Below are 25,586 nucleotides of genomic sequence, written 5' to 3'. Positions count from 1 at the left end.
CATGTCTCAAAGAATCTAATGCTTCTTGAGGGTTTTAAAGTCCAACAATTTTTAATGTCCATGAGTCAAATGCCATAACTGCCATGCTCATTCAGGGGTGGGCACAGTCAGCAATGGAACCACTCGATGTTTCTTGGGTCTTCTCCTTCATTTCAAGGGTCTGTTCCATGTCTCCCTGATGGACAAGGCAAATATGGCTCGTTGGCACCCATCTGATTCCTTCTCTATCTGTGGAGATACAAGCAAACGCTCTCCCCCAAGCAGTTAACCTATCTGGTCCCTTCCATTCACCACTTTCTGGATCTCTCCACATCACCTGGCAATTCTGAAAAGATAGTGGAGCTGCTCGCACTGGATGCTGCCCTTCTGGTGGGTTATAAAACCTGTCTGCTGGAGCCAGTGCATCTTTGTCAAAAATCAAGAAATTAATAGTATAAAGAGCTAGATTCTGCCTCTCTTTGGTGTCTTTGAGTACCGCCTTTTGCAATCTAGTCATGGGGGGGGTGTGTGATTTTTTGGGGGGAGGTGCTGGTGGTGTCACTGCCCTTCCCACTACTGCTCCCCCCTCCATCCCAGAAGGTGAAGTTGATGGGGGCATTTCAAGAACCAGTTCTGATTTAGGTGGGGTTGAAACTGCTTGGTGAGAGAGAGAATCACCACACCCTTCACTAGGCCCTTCATCCTCACTTAACTCCTCATGCCCTCTGGTGATATCACCTTTAATCCCTCCTTTGTCCTCCTTATTTTCCTCATACTTTCTCATTTGTCTGTTCTGAAAACTTTTCTTTTTTCTCTATAACTTGCAGGATTTTTAAAGGACAATTGTATTATGTCGTATATATGTAGTGTTTCTTTGGAAATTGACTCAGAACCATTGTCATTATAATAATCACATAATTGCTCTCCTACAAGTTTCCAATTAGTTAGGCTTATCTCTTCTTCTCTTAAGAACCAGATGTACGTTCTAATGTATCCAGGAATCCATCAATCTGCTCCCAAGTCATAAATAAGCCCTGTCTCTTTATCAGTTGGAGTATGCTTTCCTGGATCTCCTTTGGGGTGGAGTTGGGGTTGGGGTTGGGCGTGGGGCTGGGGTTGGGGGAGAATCTTCTCCCAATATCTGCCCCATTGCAGCTAGAAATGGTTACTAGTTTAACCCCTAACAAAATAAGTTCCCTGTTTGTCTATTAAAATATTCACCCTATTTCCTGGTCACCAGAGACTTCTTCAGTAAAGTTAGGGTTGTATGCTCAGGCACCAAATTTGATGACTGCACTAAAACCCAGGATACCCCAGAAGCTGGAGTCAGGATAAGCAAAAGTCCTTAGTCTTTATTCTTGGTCACTCCCCGCAGATTTTCTGCCAGCAGAGACCACATCTCACCTCACTCCAGTCTGCTCAGTGTGAGCTGTTTCCTGTGCTCTCACTGCCTGCAGCCTAAAGTCTGTGCCTGGGCTAACCCCATTTCATCCCTACCCAAGAGCAAAAACAGATCTTTTCCAGTGAATTTCGAGATTATTTTCTGTTGGTAATGTGTTGTACTTCCAATATTCGTAGGTTCTGACAATCAAGCACTAAATCATAGTCTGAATTTCATTAAAATAGATTGAGGGAAAAGGAGAGTTTAGGAAGATGTGTGGGTCCTCTCTGCCCATCTTGGCTCCCCCACACACACACACTTGGTACATATATGTTTAGTATTGATATTGTTTCATTTTCTATGCTGCCCTTTAGCAAGATATAGTTTCTTGTCTTTTAATTAGATCAAGTTTTGCTTTTGCTTGATCTGAGATTAGTTTGGCTACCCCTGCTTTTGCTTTTAAACTTCACCTGAAGCGTAGTAGATTCTGCTCTAGCATTTTACCTTTATTCTGTATGTATCATTCTGCTTTAAATGTGTTTCTTGTAAAACAACATATTGTAGGATTCTGGCTTTTAATCCAGTTTGCTATCTGCTTCCACTTTATGGGGGAGTCCACCCCATTCACATTATTGTTAAAAATAACACTTTTGATACTGAAAATCAGATATCAAGGAAATTTTATTAAAGAAGAATCTTGAGGAATTGTCTTAACATTTCTTGGAAGAAGTGTGCCCCACTCCTCTTTGGAAAGAGGGAGAACTGGGTACAGAAGTGGGGGGAGTCTTTATACTTTCTTGTGTGATGTAATTTCTCCCTTCAGAAAATGGATTGGTCTGTTTTGTCTAGGTTACAGTCTTTCTGATAAGCCCACTACATATTTCCCCTTAATATATATGAAAATGTCTCCCCCCCCCCCCATCATATATCCCATCTTCAAAAATGGCGGAAAACTCCTCTTCTGGGGTGTGTTGTTTAATATTCAATTAGCTTTTTAAGCAGGCGCAGTAGTGATTTGGTCATGTCAGGTCATTGACCCCAACTAGTTTTGGTTGGATGGGCTATTATTTTAAGTTTGTGGTTTTCTGAAAACCACAAGACTCTTTTCTGATGGGCTGAATCCATTTTTGCCTCCCCCCCCCAAATTTCTTGTTTGCTCAAGGCTTCTATTGATCACATAATTGTTCTGTGAATCCTAATTTTCCTTAACCTCTCACATTCTGAAAACTTCTTGGTTAGTGACACCCACATTACCGTAAAGTGTATAACACTGTGGAATGGAATTCATCTGTTTCATTGAATGTCCATATTCTTCCCTGGAAGAAAATGCTCAGCTTAGCTGGTTGCATTCCAAGTTCCTTTGCCTTTTGGAATATCAGATTCCAGTTCCTTCAATCCTTTAAGGTGGAAGCTGCTAGATCCTGAGTAATCCTCATTGTGGCTCCTTGGTATTTGAATTTTTTTTTTCTGGCTACCTTGTAATATTTTTTCCTAGGTCTGATAGTTCTGAAATTTAGTCACGATATTCCTTGGAGTTTTAATTTTGGGGTCTCTTTCAGGAGATGTTTGGTGAATTCTTTTCAATGGCTATTTTAACTTCTCATTCTATGACATCCGGGTAGTTCTCGTTGATGATTTCTTGGAAAATAGTCTCTAGGCTTTTTTTTTTTCAATCATGGTTTTCCAAAAGTCCAATAATCCTTAGATTGTCTCTCTTGGATCTATTTTCCATGTCAGTTATTTTTGCAAGTAGGTATTTTACTTTTTCTCTATTTTTTTGGTTTTACTTGACTGATTCTTAATGTCTCATTGAGTCATTCATTTCCATTTGTTTAGTTCTGATTTTTAGGAAATTGTTTTCTTCTTTTACTTTTTTTTTTTTACTTCTTTTTATATTTGTCCAATTGAATTTTTAAATGAATTGTTTTTTCCTATGGATTTTTTCCATTTCACAAATTCCATTTTTTAAGAAGTTATTTTCTTTTTCCATTTCACAAATTCTATGTTTTAAAGAATTATTTTCTTTTTCCATTTCACAGTTTTAAGGGATTTGTTTTCTTTTTCCATTTCACAAATACTGTTTTTTCAGGGAGTTGTTTTCTTTTTCCATTTTGTCAAGTCTGTTTTAAGGAGTTACATGCTTTTTCCTTTTCACTATTTTGTAGTGAATTTTTTTCAGATAATTTCCATGTTGCCTTTTCCAAACTCTCTCGTAAAGTTCTCATTTTCTTTCCCCATTTTTCTTCTAGGTTTTGAATTTCTTCTAGGAGAGCTTTGTATAATGGGGATCAATTTATATCACCTTTTGGGGCTTCATCTGAGATGATCTGCTTTTAGTCTCCTCAGGATTTGAAATCTGTTCTTCTCTTTCACCTTAAAAACTATCTGTAGTTAGAGTTCTTTTTGCTTTTTTATTTTTTTTTTTTTTTTTTTTTTTACGTTGAGATCTGTTATTAGGGCAGTGAAAGTTGTCCAAGCTTTGTGTACAAGTGACAGCAGCTTCCTTTATGAGTGGCAGTGGCTGTGCTAAGTCCGTGCTGATTTCACTCTAGGCGCTGGGTGGGTGTGGCCAGATCCCACAAGTTTCTGGCATTTCTGGGGTTCTCTCTTTACCTTTTGTGTTTGTGTTGGATGTTGTATAACTTCTCTACTGATCTACAGGCATGCAGCCAGGGCAGAGTAGGCAACACTGTGGTAGAGTCCTCCCTTTAGATCCTCTGGCACACGGAGCTCACACTGCCCCCAGACTGTGCTGCCTACACTGGTATCTATGCTCAACCTGCTTGCGGTTGGCCTTCCTCCCTTCGTGCTGATTGAAAACAGACCCTTTTTGGTGATTTTTGAAATTTTCTTCTGATAATTTGTTGCACTCCAATATTTGTGTGTTTTGCCTGTCCAGAGCTAATTCGGGGAGGCTGGATTTCATAATTAGTGTGAGGATAGTAAGAGGAGGTCAGAAAGAAGTGTGTCCTCTCCTCTCTGTTCCACCCCAGAAGTCCCTGATGACATTTCTTTGAGCATTTTGATACTGTTCAAGAGGTTTTCTTGGCAAGATACTGGAATCATTTGCCAATTCCTTCTCCAGTGGATTTTGTGTGTCTCTGTGTGTGTACATATATACACATATTCAATTAGTTTACATTATTCTCTTTACAAGAATTATTCTCATAGAATAGAGGTTAGTTACAAATCTCAAATATCATAGATACTATGGTTAATGAAAGAAGTTAAAATTACAGTAAAGTCTTATAATCACATTACCAGTCAGAAGAAGATAATATACTTGTTCTTTTTACTGCTTTTAAGAGGGCAAAATATATAGTACTGAATGGAAATTAGAATTACCCATGTAATGTAATTTCATGTATGTAGTAATGTAATGTAGTGTAATGGGTTTCCTCAGGAAGTGTAGTAGATTGAAGAACTCCACTGGAGGTCTTTAAATACTGTGGATATTTCAGTTCAGCTGCAGGTGGACAAAATGATTTCTGATATCTCTTTTCATTCCTTTGACATCTCTTCTGATTCTCTGAAAGAGAAACAAACATATGTCTAACTACATAGTCAGTTTTTGTTCAGATTTGATATGCAGATACATTAGAAACATTGGAACAGTTTTACTAAAGGACCTTAGTGACTTTGTCTTTTGTATCCTATAGGCAAATGGGATATTATGTTATTGATAATACATGCCAGAAGCTTGACTAGTAATGTGAAACTAAGCCCCCCTGTCCCTAAATACATGTTGCATGAATTTTATATTAATAGGATATACTTAAAAAAATAAATTCAGAGAACCAGAAAAGAAATCAAGCCATATTTTCTATATGCTATAAGCACTTGAGATGAGTTGATTATTAAGAGCTCTAGAAAAAGCTACAACTAAATTTATAGAATAATTTTATCTACCAAAAAGTTTGATTTTCCATCTAAAATTTCTTCTATATATGATCTTGGAATTGAGGCAGAATTGTGCCTCATGTGATAGGGTAGTAGGTAATAATTGTCTAGTCTCCATGGAATTCATGAAAGGGAATATGTGAAATAAAACTAAAGTATTCAGTAGGAACTAAATAGGTTATAGGCTGTATTTTTAATCTTGTAAGCTTTGGAACCATTGAAAATTTTAAAGTAGAGGAATGGTAGGGGAACAACAGTAAGCATTTATTAAATGCCTTTGTGTCCAACACTGTGGTCAGTGCTTGGGTTACAAAGAATGAAACAATTGTTACTCTCGAGCTTGCTTTCTAACTAACATAGATAGTATGACTTATGCAGAATGTACAGAATAAATATAAAAGTGATGAATAACAAATTTGTATGCAAAGAAGAAGTGAGTGTTAGTAGTTGAAGGGGATCAGGAAAAATTTTATGGAATGTCTTAGTTGGGCTGTCTTTTGAAAGAAGAGAGGGGTTTGATGGAGAAAGACCATATTCCATGTATGCCTTTGCCAGTAGAAAGGGATAAATATATGAATTGAAGTACCATGTGGAAATAATGGGAGGCTAGTTTTGGTGATGACATGTAGAATTCTGGAGGCATATTGCTAAGTGAGGGTGAAGTGATGATTTCAAAGCTTGTAAAGAGTTGTAAAGACAACTAAATAGCATAATTTATATTTTAATCCTAGAGACAATAGAGAGACATTATTTTCTTGGAAAGGGAAGTGAAGTGGTCAGATCTGAATATAAGGTAAATCATTTTAGTGTAGAGGATTGAATAGAGTGGAGAGAGAACTGATTATGAAACTTGTATAACACGAAGTATAATCAGAACAAAGGAGAGATAGTCAGCAAAAGTGAAAGTTTGAATGGAGAATATTTCAGTGTGAGGGACAAGGATTTTTGTATACTTAAAGACACAGGGACCTGAGAAAAGAGAAGAATTTTGACAGGATAAGATGATGTATATTTGAAGAATTTAATTGTATCCTCTATGCCATATTCAAAGAAAGATGAATTTTTTGAGTAGGTAAATGTGGAGTTACATGTATAAGTTAAAAAGATTATATTGGCAGCTGTGTAATGGATGGACTGGTGAATATAGAGAATCAGGTATAAGATACTTGCCCAGTATGGCCTTTGAGGGAGAGAAAAAAGTAAAAAATAGTTTTCAACTTGAGTGATTAGGAGAATCAATATAAATACTTTTAAAATTTGTAACAATTCTGTGGTATAGATGTTGAAAATAACACTGGTAGAGAGAATCTAGTGTCCTCTTGCTATGATTTTTTTTTTTGTGAAGTAGGATGAAAAGATGAATTATAGGGTGATGACATTCTCATTTTTAGACCAATTCTTCTTAGCTTAAGTGAAGATGTGGACTAAGAAGTAATCAAATAAATTGTCTGTCTAGACAACCAGTCTGTAGTTCATGCAAAATAAAGCCATTTGCTACCTGTTTTCTTTGCATCATTTGAAAGAAAACTGAGTCTTTAGTTTATCTAAGGAAGATTGTCATTGGAATATTTTTAAAAGATGGTTAAAAAAATAGTTAACCTATTTAAAAGATGTTCTTTTCCTATGAAAAGAAATAATGCATATACATATTGGTTTATTTTGGTGTATGTGTATTTTTATGCACAGGTAGATAATTACAGTGTAGCAACATTTGCATTGCCAGCACATTTTTTGGCTCATATTACAGAAAATGTTTAAAATCATCTGACTATCTGCCAGTCTTGAGTGAACATGAAGTTTTACATGGTTTGGTATTTATATCCTATTATCTTGTCTTATCTAGATGAGACATATGTATTCATTCAGTAATTTGATGCTCTTCTCATACTTCAGGGTTTGTTTTTTTTGGGGGGGTGTTGTATTTATTTGTATTATTTATTTACTTATTTAATATGTATAATACATATAAATTATATATAAATATATAAATTATATATTTATATTATTTAAATATCCCTATTACTCTTTTCAAAATATTTATTTAAAACTAACCATAAAATAAGAAAAAAACAAAAGAGAAAAGAAAGATAAAAAACAAAACAGAACATTGTTAACATCAGGGAGGTTTCAATATATGTAAAAATAAATTTCCATTTCAATAAAGCATATATGATAGAAGAGATTATATATTCATGACTGTCCATCTTTTCTTTGCTTCCTTATAGGTTTTTCTTTTGTTCTCTGCTCACTTTTTACTTTATTCTTTTTTCCTTCTTTCATCCTCCCCACTTCCCCCATGTAGGTTTCACTTAAACATGATTATTTACATATGCACATATATGTATATATGCATGTGTATGTATGTATATATATATATATATATATACACATATATTTCCACACACACATCTATCTACACATACATATACCTGAATGTGTACATGCACATATACTCACCTGTATAAATATGCATTTACACATGTAGACATGCATCTAAAACAATATTAATATGGCTGATTGACATATAATATAGATTTCTCTCTTGATTGAATCTTTAAATTTGACCTTGTCTAAGATTAATGATTACTAGCTCTACTTTTTTTTCTAATAAATTCTACTCCTGATCCTTGCTATTGTCTATGAATATCTCTTATTTCTTATTATTCTTCTACTTTAGTTCTACTCCTTCATTTGCTTTGGTATTATTTAATTTGGATGAATATTAATAATTTGGTGAATATTATTCACATCCATAGATCCCTACTTCCTATCTTATCTTCTCTCCCAATTTTCCCCTCCCTCTTTTTCCCATTCATTTATAAATCTTCAAACTCCTGTTAATCTAAACACGCTTCTGTACCCCAACTTATCCTGTGCCACCATTTCTCTCCCTCTTTATCCTTTTCCTGTTAATTTACACAGCTTTTCCCATTGCCATAAATCTACACACCCATCTATACTCCAACTTATCCTATTCCATTCCCCCTAATTTTTAATAGATTTCAGAGGGTGCTATTTTGGATTACATATATACACATTATATAAATATAAATATAAATATATATATATATATATATATATAATTTTCCTATTGTTTCCCTTTTAATCCATTCCCAATGTAAGTTTTTAGAACTATCAGCTTTCCTCCCCGTCTAATGGCCCTGTGTGCATTCTTCCTCTGCACCTCATTACACGTAATAAAAGTAGTACCATTTTTACCTTTTCCTAGACAGTTTTGCTTTTTAGAGTCAGTTCTGCGCAATCTTTCTTTTCAGCTACCCAATTATTGATGTCAATCTTAAACATATGGTGTATGTTTCCATGAAAAAAATATATTTGTCCATATTGAGTTCCTTGAAATTAATCTTTAATATTGGCTTCTGTATGTTAAAGTTTCTATTGAGTTCAGGTTTGGTTGAGATAAAGCCTTAAAAATGTGCAAGTTTGTTGAATATCCATTTTTTCATTTAATATTATGGTTAATTTTGTTGGATGTGATATTGTTGGACACAGGCGTAGTATTTTGATTAATATATATTACTATAGGACCTTTTGTTGTGGCTGCTCATAAATCCTGTACAATTCTAATTGTAGCTCCAGCATATTTGAATTTTTTTGCGTTTTTTGTTGTTTTGTTTTTTATTGTTTCTTATAGAATTTTTCCTTTGATCCAGGGGTTTCAAAATTTAGTAATAATATTCCTATTTATTTTTCTTGTAAGATCTCTTTGACATGGTGATTGGTAATTTTTTTTCTATTTCTACTTTTTCCTTGTGTTCTATCAATCCAGCAGAATTTTCTTTGATTATTTCTTGCATTGTTGTGTCAAGGTTCTTTTGTTGGTCACAGTTTTTAGGTAGTCCAATTATTCTTATGTTTTCTCTTCTTAATCTGTTCTACAGGTCTATTGTTTTTCTTAAAAATGTTATACATTCTCTTCTACTTTTCACTTTTTATATTTTGTTTTGTTATTTCCTGGTCTCTTATAGCTTTCACTGGCTTCCCCTTGCCTGATTTTAATTTCCGAAGAATTCTTTTCTTCTTTAAGACTCTATATCTCCTTTTCTCTTTAACTTTATGAACTAGTTTTTCTTGGATTATTACTATTTTTTAGTTTTTTCCTTAATCTCTCTCATTTGATTTTTGAAGTCTTTTCTGAGGTCTTCTATAAATTCTCTCTGGGGAGGGAGTGATGTAATGTCACTCTTTGGGGTAGAAGAGGATTGTTTTTTTTTTTACTCTCCTCTTCTGAAGATGAACTCTGTCTTCCCTATGCCTATAGTAAATTCCTGTGATTGTATTCTTTTTTACCTACACATTAAAAAAAATGAATACTCTATATCCCCATTACTTTTAACTAGATTGCTAGTTTCTGAAAGAGGAACAGCCCTGTTTTATTTTTATTTTAATTTTTTAAAATAACTTTTTATTGATAAAACCCATGTAATCTTTTACAGCATTATCCCTTGCACTCACTTCTGTTCCGATTTTTCCCCTCCTCCCTCAATCCCCTCTGCCAGATGGCAAGCAGTCCTTTACATGTTGAATAGGTTACAGTATATCCTAGATACAATATATGTATGCAGAACCGAACAGTTTTCTTGTGGCACAGGGAGAATTGGATTCAGAAGGTATAAATAACCCGGGAAGAAAAACAATAATGCAAGCAGTTTATATTCATTTCCCAGTGTTATTTCTTTGGGTGTAGCTGCTTCTGTCCATCCTAGATCAATTGAAACTGAATTAGCTCTCTTTATCGAAGAGATCCACTTCCATCAGAATACATCCTCAAGCAGTATCGTGGTTGAGGTATATAATGATCTCCTGGTTCTGCTCATTTCATTGAGCATCAGTTCATGTAAGTCTCGCCAGTCCTCTCTGTATTCATCCTACAGCCCTTTTTTAAAAAGAAAAATCATGGTGACATGTTTTCTGTCTTGTCTTGCTTTTCTCTCTCTTCCCTTGGTTTCAGTGACTCTCCTGGTTTACCTTTACCTGTGTGATCATTCTTTCTCATTTTCCTTAATATGTATATTCTTCATATCTTTGTCTTGGACCTCTTGTCTTTCTTTTCTGCACTCAATCTTAAGACCTCATCTGCTTCAAATCATACCTCTCTGCAAATGAATTCCCTAAGCTATTTCTAAAAATTAGAATAATTTCTGAAACCAGTTGTACCCTTTCCTGCTCCCCTAAAGAGCATATCTGATTTTGAGCCAGGTATGTATCTAGACAGAGTTTTGTCCTGGGAGAGTCAGACCACCAAGAAGAGAAAGGTCAGACTTCCTTTCTTGTCTTTGGCTGGTTATGTCTCCTCCTCTTGTATTCCAGGGAAGATTTACTTAAAGTGAATAGAAAGGCATTCCATGTATAACCAAAGTCATGTATCTTAACAGATTTCCTATACACAAAGAAATACTTAATATAAAAGGATCTCATAGGTTTATATTTAACAAGGCATTAAAACAAGAGTTATAACTTCATATTTTCCTGGAAGGGTTGAGGTTTATACCTTTAAACATGAAGCAATTTGTAGAAATTGGGCATAATTTTATTTCACTTTGGCTATCCACTTTTCCCACCACAAGGTATTTTCAGGCCAACGATTTAGAGTCATTTTCCAGCTGATAATATTTTTCTCCAAAAGTATAAAAATCCTGTCACCAGTCAACTGTGTTCATTTCTGGATGCTGTTGTCATCTTTAAGTATTTAAAAAAAAAACTGCAAAATGGAAGAGGCAGCCAGGGCACCCAATTTTTGGGATCAGATGATATTTTTGAGCAGTTTACTTTAGATATGATATGATCAGTCACATTTATGTTAGTTCGGGAGGAAGGGTACCAATATTCTTTTCCTCATTTACCTTTTGATAGGTTGTAGTAGTCCCAATACTGTCTGTCTTAACTAAAAAGAGTAAAAAGCACTGAGAAAGCAGTTCAATCAACAAGGTACCACTTTTTAATAAGAGTCTACTGAGTCATTGATAAATCCTGCTTAGTGGCCAGTAAGATGAATGCTTTGTCATCTTCAGACTACCTTAATCCTTCAGTGCTGAGTTATATGTGATCATATATTTTTGTGGCAAATCAAACTTACTATATCCAAACTAGAACTTATTTATTTCTCTCACTAAAACTAAACCTGCTCTTTCTCTAAACTTCTTTTTTTATTTTTGAAGCATCAGAATTCTCTTAGTTACTCAATAAATCTTTACTTCACTTGCTCCCAATATCTAATTGTTTAAGGCCTAATGATTCTATATCCTGACATTTCTTTGTATCTGTTTTCTTTTTATCCTAGATCAGTCTCCTATTACCACCTGCTTAGTTTAACGTAAAAGCTTCCTAAATGGTTTCCCTGTCTTCTATTGGTCTTCTCTTCAGTCTCCTCCATAGATGCCAAGTCTTCAAAATGAGCATTTCTAAGCATTTTACTATTCTCCTCAGAATCTTCAATGACTCTATAGTTTATGGCTGCTAGGGTGAAACATAAACTTCGGAGTTATTCAAAAATTTCTTTACAATATAGTTCTTCTTTACTTTCTTGCATGTGACTGAGAATATTGAATTCTCTGATAAAATGAATGTAAAGGGAAGAAAAAGAACAAGTAAGCTGAGTTTTGGACACCAATGGGTGAAAGAAAGACGAATCTACAAAAAATACAAAGATGAAATTAGATGGGAAATTTGTTTTTACTTTAAATAATGGCCTCCAAAATTTTTTATATCTTATTCATCTTTAAGGATGGGTAGTTAGATGGCACAATGGATAGAACGCTATACTGGAGTCAGGAAGATTCATCTTCCTAATTCAAGACTGGTCTCAAACACTTACAAAATGTGAGAATGTGGGCCTTTGGAAACCAAGTATCTCATGTACTGAATGTGACACCTGACTGTCTGACATTTGGATCAAATATCAATTTGTATTTAAAACATTAGGAGACTTTAAATTCATTTTTTGGATAGAAAGCCTTATGTAAATAGAAATTTTTACTATTTTTCTCTCCATAAACTCCAATTTGGTTTAAAACATTATTGGTCAAGCTGTGCATACCCTTTGATCCAGCAGTGTTTCTATTGGGCTTATACCCCAAAGAGATACTAAAGAAAGGAAAGGGACCTGTATGTGCCAAAATGTTTGTGGCAGCCCTGTTTGTAGTGGCTAGAAGCTGGAAAATGAAAGGATGTCCATCAATTGGAGAATGGTTGAGTAAATTGTGGTATATGAACGTTATGGAATATTATTGTTCTGTAAGGAACGACCAGCAGGATGAATACAGAGAGGACTGGCGAGACTTACATGAACTGATGCTGAGTGAAATGAGCAGAACCAGGAGATCATTATATACCTCAACAATGATACTGTTTGAGGATGTATTCTGATGGAAGTGGACCTCTTTGATAAAGAGAGCCTTAATTGATCAAAGATGGACAGAAGCAGCTACACCCAGAGAAAGAACACTGGAAATGAATATAAACTGCTTGCATTTATGTTTTTCCTCCCGGGTTATTTATACCTTCTGAATTCAATTCTCCCTGTGCAACAAGAAAACTGTTTGGTTCTGCACACATATATTGTATCTAGGATATACTGCAACCCATTCAACATGTAAAGGACTCTTGCCATCTGGGGGGAAGGGGTGGAGGGAGGGAGGGGAAAAATCGGAATAGAAATGAATGCAAGGGATAATGCTGTAAAAAATTACCCTGGCATGCGTTCTATCAATAAAAAATTATTTAAAAAAAAACCATTATTGGTGACCTTAGAATGGACTACTGATTTTTCTGTGTGTAGAAGCCAGGTTTGTAGGGATTTGTATATAAGTAATAACAATGGAATCAACAATCTTATTAGTAATTTGAGGAATTCAGTCTTGAAATAGAAAACAAAAAAGTGGTATATGGAAAGTTTTGAAATTGTCAGATAATTACCTCTTTTTTTTTTTTTTGTTTTGTTTGTTCGATTTTAGTTTTTTTTTTTTTTTAAACTGGCTTTTTGGGCTTGTTTTGGTGGGTAGTTTAAAAACAGAGAACTATATAATTGAAAAGCCCCTCAAGAGGTATTAATCAAATCAAACCTCCACAGAAATCCCTCAGTGATAGCTCTAATTTGTACATGTTGGAAAGTAGCTGTAGAGAATGAGTCTGTAGAATGAGAGAGACCAAAAAGTACCAGAGAGAGGGAAAAGATGCAGGACTAGATCCCAAGAAGAAATGAGATTTATATTATAAGTGAATGAGTTTGTTTTAGAAAGTAGAAGACTATCTCTACCTTTTAAGATTATACTGTATATTCACTTATTTGATATATTGCTCTAGTTATGTTTAGATAATAATTTTATATCATAGATAATAATTTTATATCACTTGTGATTTTTAATTTTTAGATTTTAGAATGCAAAATCAATCCGGATATAGTTTTCTTTTTTTTAATAACTTTTTATTGATAGAACTCATGCCAGGGTAATTTTTTACAACATTATCCCTTGCATTCACTTCTGTTCCGATTTTTCCCCTCCCTCCCTCCACCCCCTCCCCCAGATGGCAAACAATCCTTTACATGTTGAATAGGTTACAGTCGGATATAGTTTTCTTAAACAGTATGTCTGGAGCTGGAGCTTTGCAGTTACCAGGGTAACTGATATGTCCATATTAATCATCTTACCCTGATTATGCTGTTGTATTATGTATGTTGTTAGACCTATATTATCTGAAATCTCAAACAAGTCTTTTAAAAATAGACTTTTTGTCACATTAGCTAAAACATTGTCTCTTCCTCCTCTCCCTCCTCCTGTGAAAACCAAAAAAATTAAATAAAAAAATCCAGGGGGGAGTATTTTATTCTTAAAATTACTATGATTTGCAGATAGGATCATGTTTCTCATTTGTAAAACAAAGGAGTACCCTGGAGGCTTCACTGATGATATTGTCAGTGTTCATTGCAAATAGGCTTATAGAAATCTTTAGTTATAGGAAGAGTAAGCTGGGCTTCATTTTTTCTAAAGAGAGGTCTCATAGGTTGGGCATTGGTATCAAAGGATCCATATATATAATAAATGCAAAGCATTAGTTTGCAGGCATTCTGTAAACTTCCTGGGAATTTTATACATTGTCTAACCACATACTGAAAAAAAAATCTGTTAATTGTATGTATATATGTAGGTGTACATTATATATTTATATATATAGGAACAGGAACTAGACTTGTGATTTTATTGATAGAGGCAATTCTTGAGAGATCCTCCTTCTGCCAAAGGAAATTTTCATATTCTTTGCAATTTACAGTATTAGTGAGTTGCTTAGAATTATTGAATGACTTGCCTGGCATCACAGTATGTATCAAAGGTAGAAATCCAGATCTTTTTATCTCTGGGACCAGAGCCATGTGTCTAGCCATTTCACCAAGCTGTCTGTCACACACACAAATATGTAATATATATATGTGTATGTATAGATGTGCATTTAAATAAACTGTCCAAAAAAGTCTTAGTTTGGCTTTAAATTTTAATAGTTTGAACTATTATTTCTTGATTCAACCTATTTTTTACCTTTTTAATATTTTTTTTAAATACATGCAAAGATAGTTTTCAACATCGACCTTTGCAAAACCTTGTGCTCCAGTTTTTTCCCTCTCTTCCCCCCATCTGCTCCCCAAGACTGCATGCAAACTAATACTTGGCTACATTAACTAATAGAAGTTAAACATGTGCAGTTTTTTCTAAATGTATTTCCATATTCATCATGCTGTGCCAAAAAAATCAGAAAGGAAAAATAATAAGCAAACAACAAAAAGGTAAAAATATATGTTTTGATCTCCATTCAGTCTCCATGGTTCTCTCTCTGGATGTGGATGGCACTTTTCATCACAAGTCTATTGGAATTGCTTTGATTCACCTCATTGATGAGCCAAGTCTATCACAGTTGATCAGCATATAATTTGGTTGTTGCAGTGCACCATTCTCTTTTGGTTCTATAATATCTATATATATCTATAGATATTATAGAACCAAAAGAGAATTGTATAATATATATATGTATATAATAGAACCAAAAGAGAATGGTGCACTGCAACAACCAGATTATATTTATATACTATAGCCCTTGGGCATAGTTGCAAATTGCTCTGCAGAATGGGTGGATCATTTCACAGCTCCAACAATCTGTTAGTGTCCCATGTTGTGTCCAGACTAGCTCTGGAGGATCTCGGTACTAGCCCAAGTCCTTGGTCTTAGAAAAAGAGTGATGAGGCAAGACTCATATAGATGGTCAAATATGGAGTCCATATATTCCAAATTCTCTCACCCTTATATACCCTAATTCACTTATATAACCAAAGAACACTGTGCATGTACTAACTATATACTGCACATAAACAACTTACTATTGTATGTAGATGACTCTTTGCCACTTAGTATGACTCTGCTTCAGTCACAGCAACAGGTTGTCTGCCCCTGACTTCTCAGGAAAGCTGAGAGCTCTTAGTGGAGATGGGGAGCTTTACCAGACATCGTCGGCAGATTCCCTCTGGGTTAAAGGATCTTCTACCTCACCCAGAGTTCCCCCACTATCTGTGGCCCTCTACAATCCCAGTTTTTTCATATTCGCTCCAACGTTCATTATCTTTTTTCTGTCATGTTAGTCAATTTGAGAAGTATAACGTTCTTCAGAGTTGTTTTAATTTGCATTTCTAATCAATAGTGAGAAGATTTTTTTGTATGGCTAAGAAATGGCTTTAATTTCACCCGAAAATTAACGGTTCATGTCTTTTGATCATTTATTAATAGAAGAATGACTTGTGTTTTTATAAATTTGAGTCATTTCTCTATATATTTTTAGAAATGAGGCCTTTATCAGAAAAACTGGTGGTAAAAATTTTTCCCCAGCTCTCTGCTTCCTTTATAATCTTGGCTACATTAGTTTTATTTATGCAAAATCTTTTTAATATAATGTAATCCAAATTTTCCATTTTGATTTCATTATGTTCTCTAGTTCTTTTTGGCCACAAATTTCTCCCTTCTCCACAGCTCTGAGGGGTAGACTCTCTTGTTCTAATTTACTTATAGTATCACCCTTTATGTTTAAATTACCTTATCTTGGTATAAGGTGTTAGATGTTGATGAATACTTAATTTCTGTCTACTGTTTTCCAGTTTTCCCAGTTTTGACTTTTGTCAGAGAGTGAGTTCTTATATCCCAGAAGCTGAGGTCTTTAAGTTTATCAAACACAAGATTACTATTGCAATTGACTATTATGTCTTGTGAACCTATCCTATTCCATTAATCTACTACTCTACATTTTAGCCAATATCAAATGGATGATTGCTGCTTTATAACATAGTTTTAGTCTGGAATTGCTAGGCTTTTTTCATCATTTTCCTTTGCATTTTTTCATTAATTCCCTTAAATTCTTCACCTTTTATTCTTCCAGATGAATTTTGTTATTTTTCTAGCTCTGTAATTTCTTTGCAATTTGATTGATTTGGCACTGAATAAGTAGATTAATTAAGATAGAATTGTCATTTTCATTACATTAGCTCATCCTACCCATGATCACTTGAGATTCTTCCAATTGTTTAGATTTAACTTTACTTGGAAATATTCCATATTTACCCAAATATTTGTCTTTAATGCACAGGCATTTTGGAAAATTTTAGAAATTGTTTAGATACTCTTATGGTGTGCAAGAAATTGCTTAGATAATGGGTAATGTGTGATTACAAGAAATATGTGAATTTAAAGCATATTTGGTACATCTTATAAATGGCGGTCTTTTTTTTTTTAAACTTTTTATTTACAGAAACCCATGCTAGGGTAATTTTTTACAGCATTATCCCTTGTACTCACTTCTGTTCCGATTTTTCCCCTCCCTCCCTCTACCCCCTCTGCCAGATGGCAAGCAGTCCTTTACATGTTGAATAGGTTACAGTATATCCTAGATACAATATATGTGTGCAGAACCAAACAGTTCTTTTGTTGCACAGGGAGAATTGGATTCAGAAGGTATAAATAAACCGGGAAGAAAAACAAAAATGCAAGCAATTTATATTCATTTCCCAGTGTTCTTTCTTTGGGTGTAGCTGTTTTTGTCCATCCTTGATCAATTGAAACTGAATTAGCTCTCTTTATCGAAGAGATCCACTTCCATCAGAATACATCCTCAAACAGTATTGTTGTTGAGGTATATAATGATCTCCTGGTTCTGCTCATTTCACTTAGCATGAGTTCATGTAAGTCTCGCCAGTCCTCTCTATATTCATCCTGCTGGTCATTTCTTACAGAACAATAATATTCCATAACATTCATATACCACAATTTTGCCAACCATTCTCCAATTGATGGGCATCCATTCATTTTCCAGCTTCTAGCCACTACAAACAGGGCTGCCACAAACATTTTGGCACATACCGGTCCCTTTCCCTTCTTTAGTATCTCTTTGGGGTATAAGCCCAGTAGAAACACTGCTGGATCAAAGGATATGCACAGTTTGATAACTTTTTGAGCATAGTTCCAAATTGCTCTCCAGAATGGCTGGATGTGTTCACAATTCCACCAACAATGTATCAGTGTCCCTGTTTTCCCACATCCCCTGCAACATTCTACATTATCTTTCCCTGTCATCTGACAGGGGTGTGTAGTGATATCTCAGAGTTGTCTTAATTTGCATTTCTCTGATTAATAATGATTTGGAGTACATTTTCACATGGCTATAAATAGTTTTAATTTCTTTGTCTGAGAATTGTCTTGTTCATATCCTTTGACCATTTATCAATTGGAGAATGGCTTGATTTCTTATAAATTAGAGTCAGTTCTCTATATATTTTGGAAATGAGGCCTTTATCAGAACCTTTGACTGTAAAAATGTTTTCCCAGTTTATTGTTTCCCTTCTAATCTTGTCTGCATTTGTTTTGTTTGTACAAAACTTTTCAATTTGATATAATCAAACTTTTCTATTTTGTAATCAATAGTGATCTCTAGTTCTTCTTTGGTCATAAATTCCTCCCTCTTCCACAGGTCTGAGAGGTAAACTATCCTATGCTCTTCCAATTTATTTATAATCTCATTCTTTATGCCTAGGTCATGAACCCATTTTGACCTTATCTTGGTGTATGGTGTTAAGTATGGGTCAATGCCTAGTTTCTGCCAAACTAATTTCCAATTTTCCCAGCATTTTTTGTCAAATACTGCATTCTTATCCCAAAAACTGGGGGCTTTGGGTTTGTCAAACACTAGATTGTTAAAGTTATTGGCTGTTTTGTCCTTTGAACCTAAGCTATTCCATTGATCAACTAGTCTATTTCTTAGCCAATACTAGATGGTTTTAGTAACTGCTGCTTTATAATATAATTTTAGATCTGGTACAGCTAGGCCACCTTCATTTAATTTTTTTTCATTAATTCCCTTGAAATTCTTGACCTTTTGTTTTTCCATATGAAGTTTGTTGTTATTTTTTCTAGGTCATCAAAATAGTTTTTTGGGAGTCTGATTGGTATAGCGCTAAATAAATAGATTAGTTTAGGTAGTATGGTCATCTTTATTATATTTGCTCACCCAATCCAAGAGCATTTAATATTTTTCCAATTGGTTAGATCAGACTTAATTTATGTAGAAAGTGTTTTGTAGTTTTGCTCATAAAGTTTTCTGATTTTCCCTTGGCAGATAGATTCCTAAATATTTTATACAATCAGTAGTTACTTTACATGGGATTTCTCTTTGTAACTCTAACTGTTGGGTTTTGTTAGTGATATATAAGAATGCTAATGACTTTTGTGGGTTTATTTTGTATCCTGCAACTTTGCTAAAAGTGTGGATTGTTTCTAATAACTTTTTAGTAGAGTCTATGGGGTTCTCTAAGTATACCATCATATCATCAGCAAAGAGTGATAATTTGGTTTTCTCATTGCCTATTCTTATTCCTTTAATCTCTTTCTCAACTCTTGTTGCCAAAGCTAGCATTTCTAATACAATATTAAATAGTAATGGTGATAGTGGGCAACCTTGTTTCACTCCTGATCTTATTGGGAATGGTTGCAATTTGTCCCCATTACATATGATGCTTACTGCTAGTTTTGAATAGATGCTCCTCATTATTTTAAGGAAAAGTCCATTTATTCTTATACTCTCAAGAGTTTTGAATAGGAATGGATGTTGGATTTTATCAAATGCTTTTTCTGCATCTATTGAGATGATCATATGGTTTTTGCTAATTTGATTATTAATATGGCCAATTATACTGATAGTTTTCCTAATATTGAACCAGCCCTGCATTCCTGGTATAAATCCTACTTGATGGTAGTGTATTATCCTGGGGATGATTTTCTGGAAGTCTTTTTGCTAATATCTCATTTAAGATTTTAGCATCAATATTCATTAGGGAGATTGGTCTATAATTTTCTTTCTGTTTTCAACCTACCTGGTTTAGGTATCAGTACCATGTCTGTGTCATAAAAGGAATTTGGTAGGACTCCTTCATTCCCTATTTTTTCAAATAGTTTATATAGCATTGGGGCTAATTGTTCTTCAAATGTTTGGTAGAATTCACATGTAAATCTGTCTGGTCCCAGGGATATTTTTTAGGGAGTTGATTAATAGCTTCTTCTATTTCTTTTTCTTAAATGGGACTATTTAAGCAATTTACTTCCTCTTCTGATTATCTGGGAAGCCTATATTTTTGGGAGTAGTCATCCATTTCACTTAGGTTATCAAATTTATTGGCATAAAGTTGGGCAAAGTAACCCCTTATTATTTCTTTAATTTCCTCTTCATTGGTGGAATGTTCTCCCTTTTCATTTTTAAGACTACTAATTTGATTTCCCTCTCTCCTTTTTCTAATCAGATTTACCAAAGGTTTATCAATTTTATTGGTTTTTTCATAAAACCAACTCTTAGTTTTATTTATTAGTTCAATAGTTTTTTTTTACTTTCTATATTATTAATTTCTCCTTTTAATTTTAGAATTTCAAGTTTAGTAATTGATTGGGGGTTTTTAATTTGGTCTTTTTCTAACTTTTTAAGTTGCAGGCCCAATTCATTGATATTTTCTTTCTCTATTGTATTCAAGTAAGCCTCTAAGGATATAAAATTTCCCCTTATTGCCGCTTTGGCTGCATCCCATAAATTTTGGTATGATGTCTCATCATTGTCATTATCTTGAGTGAAATTATTAATTGTGTCTATAATTTGCTGTTTCACCCAATCATTATTTAAGATGAGATTATTTAGTTTCCAATTAATTTTTGGTCTATTTACACCTAACTTTTTGTTGAATGTAGTTTTTATTGCATTGTGATCTGAAAAGAAAGCATTTACTATTTCTGCCTTCCTGCATTTAATTTTAAGATCTTTATGTCTTAATATATGGCCAATTTTTGTGTAGGTTCCATGAACTGCTGAGAAGAAAGTATACTCCTTTCTATCACCGTTTTCTCCAGAGATCTATCATACCTGATTTTTCTAATATTTTTACCTCTTTAATTTCTTTCTTATTTGTTTTCTGATTTGATTTATCTAAATCTTAGAGTGCAAGATTGAGATCTCCCACTATTATAGTTTTGCTGTCTATTTCTTCTTTCAACTCTCTTATCTTCTCCTTTAGGAAGTTAGATGCTGTACCACTTGGTGCATATATGTTTAATACTGATATTGCTTCATTATCTATAGTACCCTTTAGAATGGCAGTCTTATAATGAATTTTTTAAATGTTCTGTTTTGAATGAATGTATTCTTTCCTGAGATGTTTTCATTGGAAAAGAGGAAATGTTGGTAAGAATATTAATCTTGATTTCAGAAAATTTAAGTTTTAGTCCCAGCATTGACATTCACTACAGCATGGTATGGGACAAATCACCTTTCTTCATTGAGCCTTAAAGTAGGCAATTAGATGTGGCACAGTGTGTAGAGTACTGACCTGGTGTCAGGAAGACCTGAGTTCGGGTCTAATTTTAATAATTATTTGACCCTTTGCAAATCACTTAACCTCTGTTTTCTTCAGTTTTCTTCTCAGTAAATGGGGATAATATTATACCTAATTCTCCAGGTTTGTGAGGATAAAATGAAGTAATATTTTTAAAGTACTTTGCAAACCCAAAAGCACTGTATAAATGAATAAATTTGCAGATTCATCATCTGCAAAATATTTGCATTATCTATTTGGTAACATTGTTGGATTCCCTTCTTTTTTCTCAATCTATGATCCTAATGTTTAAAGGTTAAAAAATACCTTGCTTTGTAAATTCTAAAGCTCTAGTATAGGAGGTTTGGAGTTAGAAGGGACTTCAGAGATTATCTACTACAAACTGCAAGTTTTTTGATAAGGAAATAGGCTAATAGAGAAGGGACTTGTCCAACAGGAAGTATGTGGCTGAGCTAGAATTTGTGCTCAGATCTTTTTATTGTAAATTAGGCTGAGTATATCGTAGAAGAGAATGAAAAAGATTTTCAAAAGTTCTTCCTGAGGATGTGGACAATTATCCCAGGAAAATTTTAAAAACATCAAAATGTCATACTTTTGATTCTGCGGTCACGCGTAGAAACAGTTCTGTTTCTATTTTTGTGAACTTGCAAATTCTTTTATCTGATTATAATTTTGTTTTCATTCTTCCTCTCCCTCTGCCTTGCAGTTCCTAACCCTGTTCTTTGCCCTCATCTATTATCTGGCAATCTCCAGGATAGTTTCCTTCTTTTCTCAATGAATTCAGTTCCTGACTCTCAGTCTTTCTCTCCTCTCCTAGTATGGGGACAGCCTCAAAAATCTCAACCACTTAGTTCCTCAACTTTCTCATTTCTCATGATCTATTATTCCCTTACCAACTTTACTTACATAAAGAAACAGTCATATCCTTGATCTCGCTATCACCTACAAATCATGAACCCAGAAATTCTCTTATTTGATAATAATCTGTTGTCATTCCAACTCTCTGACTCTGGCTTGTAACCCCAAACTGCTGTAGTGTTCTTGGTTGGTTTTCTGGAGGTCTCTGGAATAGCCTTCCTTTCAGTTTGTTAAAGTCCAAAGTCCATATTCTTTATTGTCTCCTTGCCTGGGGCCTGGATTAGCTTTCTTGAGAGCCTTTCAGACCAGCCTTGGTCTCAGTGGGGTAAGTGCAGGAGGTCAGCCACCGCTGTGAGATGAAGTAAATGAATCTGGCTCTGAGTCTGAAGGCTTGTGCTTCAGCCTCCAGCTCTACCACAAAGGTGGACCATGGAATGAATGTGTCTCTGGGTCCCTGCTATTATAATTACATCATCGTAAGTGTGAATCTTGTAGAACTATATTAAGTACTAAGTACATGTACTGAACTAGAGAACTATTAAGCACCATGCTAAACTAGATAACCATTGTATTTAATTCTACTGAGTTAGCATCGTGTAAGACCTTGTTTCAAGTACAGAGATCTGGCCCATAACACCAAACTCTGTTCTTTATTTTCACTGTGACCTCTGGTCCCTCAAACCCTTAATTCTTTCTGAGGCAGTCACCCCTGCACTGGCTACACTAATCCTTTCTTCATCTTGCACCTTTAGAGAACCAGTTCAGCTGTACACTATCCTCTTTTCTTAAGTCCCATACTCCTGATTATCCAGTATCTCATTGTTAAGCCTTAGCCTTGGATTATTCCCACTATCTGCTGATTCTCCTCCTATTTATATGCTGACCAAAGCTGGAGAAAATCACAAAGCCATGCTGACCTATGTCACTACAGAATTATGTTCCATAATCTCAACTGGGAAAGCAACCCTCTTAATACTTCCCTAATTGACTTACTACTATTTTACTCATCACTCTTTTTAAAACCTTTTTATCCCTACTGAAACCTACCTCCACATCCTCTTCCCTCCTCCCCTCAGATAAAAACTTTGCCTTATATTTTCTCTGAAAAAAAAAAATGAGATCATTCATGGAGAGCTCTTTCTTATTATCCTTTCTTCATCTCATATTTCAGATGCATTTTTTGAGTATTTCCTCCTTCACCTTTGTCTCATGTAAAGAGGTGGTCTTTCTCCTTGCCAGGGAACTCCCCAAATGCACTAGTGACTCCATTCTATTCTTTCTCCTCCAGGAAGTTGTCACCTCTTATCATCACAACTCTCAATTTTCTTCAGTCTCTGCTTGACTCAATGACCGCTTCTCTACCACTTGTAAACATTACTATATGTTCCTCATCCTTTAAAAACCCTCCGCTTGATTAATCTATTCCTGATCATTGCCATTCAATATCATTTTCCTTATTTCTATGCTAAACCCCATGAGAGAAGGCACTCTCTTTTACAGTTAGCATGTGTTCTTCCTTTTGCTTAATACTTTTAAAACTCCTCTGTCTGGCTTCTAACCTCTTCCTTCAATTGAAACTGCTCTCTTCAAAGTCATAAATGATTTCTTAATCATTAAGTCCATAATGTTCTTTTCTGAATCCCCCTTCTTTAATTCTCTGTAGACTTTTCCAGGGTTATTAGCCCCTCTTCTCCTTGGTATGCACTTCTTTCTAGTTTTTGTGACAACACCATAGGATGGCTCTTTTCTCACTTCTGTCTGCTCTTTCTTGTCTCCTCTGAGATCTAAGGCATGCCCACCAACTGTGGATATTCCCCAAAGCTCTGCCCTTGATTCCCTTCTCCTCTTGCCTTAGATTATAACCTGTACCAAAAATCTTAGTGCACTGGAACTACACTGAGTTTCATTTGATGATTTCATCAGCTCTCCTGGGTTTCATTGTCATCTTTTATTCAAACAATTCTCAGCTCAATTTCCCAGCCTCTTTCTGGACCTGTCTGATGTTTAATTTATAATCAACATCTTTTTTACTGGGATTTCCCCTCATGCCTTGTAATCACTCTCTCATTCTTTAATATTATTTGTGCTAATCAAATCATATCAGTGTCTGCTATTGACCATTTGATATTACCAAAGAGTTTTGTGACAAGAACGTTATTTTCTGGGTCTTCAGTGACACTAATTGCTAGCAGTACCTGAAGTAACTTGCCAGGCTGCATCTTCCAGGGATTGCTTCCAAGGAAAAATAATTAAAACTTTGTTTTCTTCATTTTTTTATTACTAAAATTATGATAAAGTGAAGTCATTCTCTCTTCAGAGTCATGTCAGCTCCTACTGGTAAAAAAAAAAAAAAGAAAAGAAAAAAGAAAAACAGGACATCTGATTTAGATGGCTCCTGTATGAAGCAGAAAATTAACAGTTTGGCAAGAGTCTGAAGACCATTTAATTATAAACATAGTAAATGTAGTGCACATGGTATGTATTTCATTAGTTTTATATGCTGCACCATATAAATGAATCTAATAGAAAAGACCTGTATTAATCTAAGAACAAAAGAGTTATGAAATGAAGTTTAGTCATCTACCATGATTTGGATTGGGTTTTTTTTGTACTTTTAAGCCTCTCTTTTCTATGTAATTGAGTGGTATAAAATTCAAAATCTATTACAGTGCAGACTTATCATGTGGAGATGACCTTGGGTTTCAGTAGTTATATAACTAGTTCACAAGTTCTGGATGGTCCTTCAAAATTGGAAAAAACTTTTGAGTATGGGCTCGATTACAAACTTATATATCCAGTGAAAACAAACACAAATAGAAAATGTGGTGGCATATTGACTTGAAAAACCACAAATTAACATTGTCTACATTATGTTTTGTTTTCATTTGTTTTGTCAAACATTTCTCATTTCGTGCTTCAAGACCTCTCTGGTACAGGCAGAAAAAAACATTGCTCTGATTATAAGCAAACCAAAAAACCACCAAACAATGTCCCTGTATTTTAAATAGGGCAGATAATACATATGCATAAAATATATTTAAACTGCATAAAAATAAAATAAATACAAATATACACAGAAGTTAAATGTAAACTAGGAGAAGGAAGGGAAGAAATTAGCAATTGAGTGAATCAAGAAAGACTATTAGATATGGTTCATACTGTCATAGAATCTAATACTTAATTGGAGAGAAAAGATGAATAAATGTTAAATAGTTAGCAAACAATATAAGAAAGTGTATGTGTGTGCTAATTAGGATTCTCTAGTCTAGACCCTATCAATTTTATATTAGAATACCACAAGATCAGAAAGACCTATAATAACCAGAGAATAGTTTTGAATACACACTTTTTACTTCTTTATACAGAAACAAGCTTTTTGTGAGGATATGTGTTGGATATTTTTTAAAAAGGTAGTTGTATATTGACTAAAAATCCAAATACATTGATAAAGAAATATATTTTAAAACAATATGAATCCTGGACTATTTTGGAATCACCTTAAATCAGGTAGAATATATAGTTTAACATTTACTTATGCATAACATTTTCCTCTCT

General features: G+C 34.4%; 1 protein-coding gene and 1 long non-coding RNA gene across 4 annotated transcripts in view; one reads left to right on the top strand and one right to left on the bottom strand.

Moving 5' to 3' along the window:
* Nucleotides 1–25,586, top strand: part of LOC127553905 (amine oxidase [flavin-containing] A-like) — a 118,366-nt gene that overhangs the window by 18,757 nt on the left and 74,023 nt on the right. The gene's annotated exons all lie outside the window — the stretch shown is intronic.
* Nucleotides 4,636–25,586, bottom strand: LOC127553906 (uncharacterized). Its single transcript, XR_007951843.1, has 2 exons — nucleotides 24,227–25,586; nucleotides 4,636–4,889 (listed from the first exon to the last, which is right to left on the bottom strand). It is a non-coding gene; the product is annotated as an uncharacterized LOC127553906 (long non-coding RNA).

Source organism: Antechinus flavipes, chromosome 3 (genome assembly GCF_016432865.1).
Source record: "Antechinus flavipes isolate AdamAnt ecotype Samford, QLD, Australia chromosome 3, AdamAnt_v2, whole genome shotgun sequence".
Classification (NCBI taxonomy): Eukaryota; Metazoa; Chordata; class Mammalia; order Dasyuromorphia; family Dasyuridae; genus Antechinus; species Antechinus flavipes.
The sequence above is the reverse complement of the archived record's forward strand: the minus strand, read 5'-3'. Positions and strand labels throughout refer to the sequence as shown.